This window comes from Formica exsecta, unplaced genomic scaffold (assembly GCF_003651465.1).
Source record: "Formica exsecta isolate Colony F162 unplaced genomic scaffold, ASM365146v1 scaffold37, whole genome shotgun sequence".
Lineage (NCBI taxonomy): Eukaryota > Metazoa > Arthropoda > Insecta > Hymenoptera > Formicidae > Formica > Formica exsecta.
The window spans coordinates 1,044,584-1,051,556 of record NW_021850941.1 but is presented as its reverse complement, the minus strand read 5'-3'; positions in this window follow the sequence as shown (position 1 = coordinate 1,051,556).

Here is a 6,973-nt window from a genome sequence, read left to right as displayed (position 1 = left end):
TTCACACTTGAATAGAACTGTAGTGGGGCGAGTCGCTCCATCAAATTCGTTTCCTAAACGCGATCGCGACAAGTATCAGAAAATAATTTGATAAGATTGATATCTATTTATCTTTTACATACATTACCACGATAAGAAATAATTATTTCTTCAAAAATAAAATTTAAAATTAAATATATTTTCGACGCTTTAGCATTTGACTTTTAACAGCATCTAAATATGATTCAGATTAAGATCGAGCAATTAAACAACCGATTCGCAAAATCGAGTAATTAACACAAGACTTCGCGATACATCAATCGTTTAATAAATATAATTAATCATAATTCAAAGTATATTTTATACACTTTAATATTCCGCGTATATATATATATAATATTGATAATAGTACATAAAATATTTCGGCAACGACTTTTCAATAACATGGTATTCAGCCTTGGCGGCGTAAACATTGGCGCGCTATTGTTTACGTATCATGTTTTTGTTATTACTGATACCGCGACACTTGAATAAGAACTATAGTGGGGCGAGACGCTCCATCAACATAAAATTTCTTTCTTATGTGTTATCATTCACACGACGACATCCGCGCAGTAAAGTAGCAGTGCGAGACGTCAAAATCTTCGTTCAAATTCCTTTCCTAAACGTGATCAAGTATCGGAAAATAATTTGATAAGTATATCTTTTGAGGTAACGGATTAGTAGATTTATAGATTGTAGATGCAAATGTAAATTGTAGATTGTAGATAGATCCGTTGCCTCAAAATGAATGGGCTAGATTAAATAAAATAACTTTTACTAGATTTTTTCAATGTGCATTAAAATATATCAAAGGTACAATTTAAGATGTAGACTAAAATAAAAATTTGAAAAGAATAAAAAATATTTTTTTCAATTGATAAATTTTATTTAATTTGTTTAATGAAGAAGGCGCTACTAATTTTATTAATTGTATAAAATAGTAATAACTTATTTTCATGTTGCGCCGATTTTATCCTAAGTTTTCATAGCCCATTCATCTACATTATCACATCAATTGAAGTTTTGCTTTAATTGATATAAAGCCAAATTATTGATCTGTTAAATTATATAAAATAAGGCGCAAAAATACACATGTTGGACAATACATGTGTTTGCTCATTTCTACGTGCAATGGCACGTAATCAAGAATGCTACCGGTGCATTCTATTAGGGCACGTGTATAGGACACGTAAGTAGGGCACGCGAATAGGGCACGCGAGTAGGGTACGCGAGTAGGGTACGCGAGTAGGGCACGCAAGTAGGGCACGCGATTAAAATAAACTCCCCCAAATTTCAGTGATCCCGGATTCCCGCTGGCTTAGCCAGCAAAAGCAAGGTTGTTAGGACTATTAGGACTATCTTAACTTAAGATAATCATCTAATCCCTTAATCATTCAATTCTTTAAGATTTTTAGGAAAACTAAAAAGTAGGATTCTTTTTAGAAAAACTAAAAAGTGAAAATTAATTATAAAAAAATTGTAGAAAAATTAAAATTATTAACTTTTCTACAATTTAAATTAAAAATTAAATAGTAGGAAAATTAAAACTAATCACAAAAAATTTAAAAATTACATATACACATGCTACACCTTTATTCATAAATAAAAAATTGCATATATATTCATTATGTATAAAATAAAGCGCCATTCTAGGATAGTATTCTGGATAGTTTTTAGATATATCATTTTATATATATGATAAAATACATGCGCAAATTAACATACTATTTCCAAAAACTTTTATACTTTTTTTAAATATTATGTTACAAAATACATATTATCTATAAATGTAATGTAAAATGTGCGTATACTTTGAAACTTCGAGACAAATCAAATGGGTACCTCGATATCAGTGAAATATCGACAAATTAATGTATTTAAATGCTACAGATAAAGATTAATTATAGCTTAGAATTATTATAATTATGCTTGATATTATTTTATGTGTGTTGCAAATTAAATTTTTTAAAATTTTACTGTTATTGGGTTCGATTCGTCTCGAGCAGTTGGTACCCGAAAATTATTTGTACTCGCACATTTAACACTAGCTACGATAACGCGATGTATGTATTTTATTATAAATATAGTCGTTCGTAACCACATTTTCATAAAAATTGTTATATCCATTTAATTTTCAATAAAGAGATATATTTCTTAATAATGGAAGAACACATTTTCTCGCGCGAATTTCAATCTCATGAATTAAAGATAATGACAATGGTAACAGTCATTGATTCGTTACCGAAATCATTGCTATCAGGAGTAGTCTGGAAGATCCGGGATTCGTTCCCTCCTACAGCGGGGCTTCTGATATTTAATGGATCACTTAACTTTTCTTTGCGGATTGATCTTACGGGGTCCGATGTAGAAGCAAGAAATTGATCGTTCTCCACCCTTAAGATTGTTCTTGTCTTTGTCGGATATTAACCGGCGTGTTATCTGGCAGAGGGATCTTGATCTGGGCAAATAGTTGGGCCAGTTATCCTCCATTGAACGCGGCGATAACGTAATGTTTTTATAACGGTATCTTAAGATTTATAAAATTTTATTCTGTTTAGCCAATCTTCCGCGAAACGGTACATATATTTTTATTCTCAATCGCGAAATTTGTATAAAATCAAAATAAATCGGGCATTAGGTTCTATATTCACAAATGTCCTATTATAGACGCGATTATAAAAAACGTTTCAAATGTCCGTCAAAACATTTTCGTATATAATAAATATATCGTTCCTCTGATTGTTTCAAAAATTACATGTACATACATTGAAATTGAATATTATGGTTATTGTTGATTTATTTGTTTGTCGCGTTTTCTTCTCAAATTTTAAATCGCGTTTTATCTTATGATTTAATCGTTAATTTACATCGAAGCTTCGTCTACCTTTTCTCGAATATTTTTTGGGGAGATCTACGCAAAATGCACCAGTAGATCTTTTTTCTACAATTAAAAAACAATCGATAATTTTATTAACGATTCTTCTGGTCATAATAGTTTGCATTATATAAAACTTAATAAGCTTTGTAATTACATACTCTAATGATCCTGTGAGCTATGCCGGCGGTAACATATAACGTTTTCGAGTGAAGCGAGTTTGATCGTTCTGAGACTGATTAATGACGTTATATATTAGGGATCCGTTTTGATTATTAAGGATACTTAAATTATTAGATTAATCAATAAAATACTTCAAATAAGCATTTGATTTATTAATCAGAGCAAAGAATCTTGTGCTTTAAAGCCAAAATAGCAACAAAAACGGAAGATGTACTTTGTATTAGTTATATTATTAATGTGTCATATATTTATATTAATCAGATTCTCTTAAAACTTATTTGGTAAAACATATATTTATAGTAAATTGGGTTTAATCGCTCTCAAAGCGATCAAATTTGCTGCATTCGAAAATGCTAATAGTTACCGGTAGGGTCACCCATGCCGGACAGGTCGAAGGGGAAGAGTCAGACTAAGAGAGATACCGTAATTATTATATATTTATTATATTTATATTTTTGAATAAAATGAAAGCAAAATAGACAGTAATCGAGAGAACAAAGAAAAAAGGGCTCCAAAATATTTTCATATCCCCCTCGGAACGGTACTTGAATTATTATATAGATTAATCAATGGAATACTTTGAGTAATCGTTTGATTGATTAATCCGTGCAAAGAATCTTATACTTTAAAGACAAAATAGCGTTAAAAACGGGGAATGTACTTTATATTATTTATATTAATCAGATTCTCTCAAAATCTATTTTTGGTCAAACATATATTTATGGTAAATTGAGTTTAATCGCTCTCAAAGCGATCAAACTTGCTTCATTCAAAAACGCTAATAGTTACTGGTAGGGTCACTCATGCCGGACAGGTCGAAGGAGAGGAGTCAGACTAAGAGAGATACCGTAATTATTATATATTTATTATATTTATATTTTTGAATAAAATGAAAGCAAAATAGACAGTAATCGAGAGAACAAAGAAAAAAGGGCTCCAAAATATTTTCATATCCCCCTCGGAACTTAGAAATATCTTGATGCGACATAGAAAAAATTGATTTCTGAAAAATAAAAGATCTATTCTACTATAATTTTTCTATAATGTCCATAATTTTTTATTTTTTAAAAAGTTTTAATTATTAACAGCATTAATTAATTCTTTCACATTCATATGACTGCCCGATAATAGGTATACTGTCAGATTTTCGCAAAATGTCATACAAAAAAAATCGAGATATCTCTTGCAATATTGGTTAAACAAAATTAAAAGTTTCTTTTATATTATGTGGGATGCTACCCCAAAAAAATCTACTCCTTCCAATACTAAAATATATCTTTATACAATATACGAAAGATTGTGATTTCCGAAACGCGATAGTCTATTCTATTATAATTATTATATTTTCCTATAGTTTCAATCTTATTCTTTCGAATTCGAAGGAATTTTAATTATTAACAGCGTTAATTAATTTTTTCACATACACATACATATTTATAAAATTATTTAGATATTAACTCTAATTACCCGTTTTTTCAAAATCAAATAAATTAAAATTATACACACATACTTAATATTTGAACTGTCGAATGCGCGGCTCAGCTATGACAGCTTTATATTGATATGAAGTAATGCACAGCGCAGTGTCGAGATTACCAATCAGTATTGCAGAAAAGAGGTAACAATACTTGCAAGTATCAATTTAACACACCTTTTTAAAAGTGGATATCTCAATGAGAGCTGTTTACGGCATATTATTAGAATATTATATGTGTGTGTGTTATATATAAAATATTATAAAATGCGCCATTTCGTTTTTATAAATAAAACGGAATGCTTGAAATACTTCTTTTAAAATAATTCTTATTTAAATATACATTGATAGCATTTTTTGCTTCTCCTTTTAGCGAACGTGATGGCATTAAATAACATATATCGCAACACGTATACGTTAGTATGTAGATTTAGTTCCCCTCGATTCCCCATATGATACGTGACCTATCCTCTATCTTGTATAAAATCACAGTGTGTAAAAATTTACAGATTCAAAAAATTTAAATTTCTAATAAAAACTATATTTCGTTTTACATTTCTGAACGTAAAAAAAAAAAATATATTTTTAAGCAAAAATATTATTTTATGAAAAAAACTGTATTTTTTATTTTGCTACTTTCCAACTCTTACAATTCCTAATATAGATAGATATGTAATTTTTCAATCACTTGCAGTTAAGTCTTAATTAAACGTTATATATAAAATTGCTAGAGTGCAGTATTATTTTTTAGCGCAGAGCACCGTAAAATGCAGTGTGCTTTATGAATCATCCGATTGCGCGAGTGTGTTAACGTAGTATTTCTAACTCGATTATTGCAAAGAGACTGCAGCGGCGATATTGTTACTATCCCTGTCGCTCACTCCGACCGGGACATTGCAAATTTCTTCCGGCTGAAATGACGGAAAGCGAAGGAATTCTGCCGGACTGAATTCTTGTCACAGCGGGGCCATAATTTCTCTGTCATAAAGAAGACGGCAGGCAGTTTCTTGCGAGGGGAACTCGCGGGAATATGGAAATATTTCTTCGACGTAGAGAGGAACTGCTTTCCTAAAAAAAGATATCAATTTAACATCTGTGAATTTTTATGTACATTTATATAATTTATTATCTTTGCGAATTAAAGGGTATAGAATTATATCGTTGTTAACAGCAGCTAACATTACCCTGAGTAAAAAAAAATATCAATTTAACATCTGTGAATTTTTCAGATTCAAAGTTTATGCCAATAAAGGAATTAAAAGAGAGTAAGAGAGAGAGAGAAAATAAAGTATTAATTAAAGTACTTAAAAACGCAATGAATTTTATGTATTATTATGGCTAAGTTTCTTTTTTCAAGCATAAAATAAAATTGTTTTAAATCTTGTCTAAAAATTCAATTATCCAAACATTGGTAGTAATAAATCAATTGTAATAGTCATCAAGCATAAAATTGCATTAAATCGTACTCATGATCGCGAAGACCTAGATTGGCGATCTCGAAGTCGCCATAAATCTATCGTATAGGATCAAATGCTCCGATCTCTAATCCGTGGAATGCAATTCACCATCCTTCGGGACCCACATCGTCGTCGCAATCAGGGCGCGCTATCTCGATCGAAGAGTGACGTTTACACACGCGATCGGCGCCGATCACGTTCCGTATCGCGTGCGAGCGGATATAACATCATCGAAATCTACGAGAATCGACAGGAAATATATGCGGCGATCGACGTCACGGCGAATTATTCATGAGAGGAGATTTGCAGGCGAGATTATTCCACAACACTTGTGCGACATTGTACCATCGAGAATCCTATTTCTATACTTTCGATCAAAAGGCACCCCAGGAATAAATCATGCCACGGAGAATAATAGTAAATTGTTCGCGCAAGATGCGAGGTAATGGAAAAAAATCGTCGATTGAATGTGTCAACCAGCGAGAAGTTACTTAACGACTGCAGAAGTCACGGTAACGAGCGACGTGAATATAAGTGCTTTGGCCATAAATCGTGAGCATATTAACCGATCAAAATGTAAAACTGAATGATCAATTAATAATCATTTCACAATCGCAAGAATAATTCAACATGGAATCTATAAATTGCAACCCAAAACTAATTTCTGGTATCAAGCTTGTATTCGAAGTTATCATATAACATACACTGCATTATTACACAATATCATGTCAAGAATAATAACATTTATATTAGATACAGGTTAATTATGTGCAATAAATCCATATTTCTTAAACATAATTATTATGCTTCATTTTTTTTTGTTTGTCGTTATTTTATAATCTTTAAAATACATTTTCTTTACAGAGAACAATCGTGTCAGAAAAAATAAAAAATAACTAATTTTTATTATAATTCTATATTTATAATTTATAATTTTAATTAAAATTTTGCGTAATATTGCCA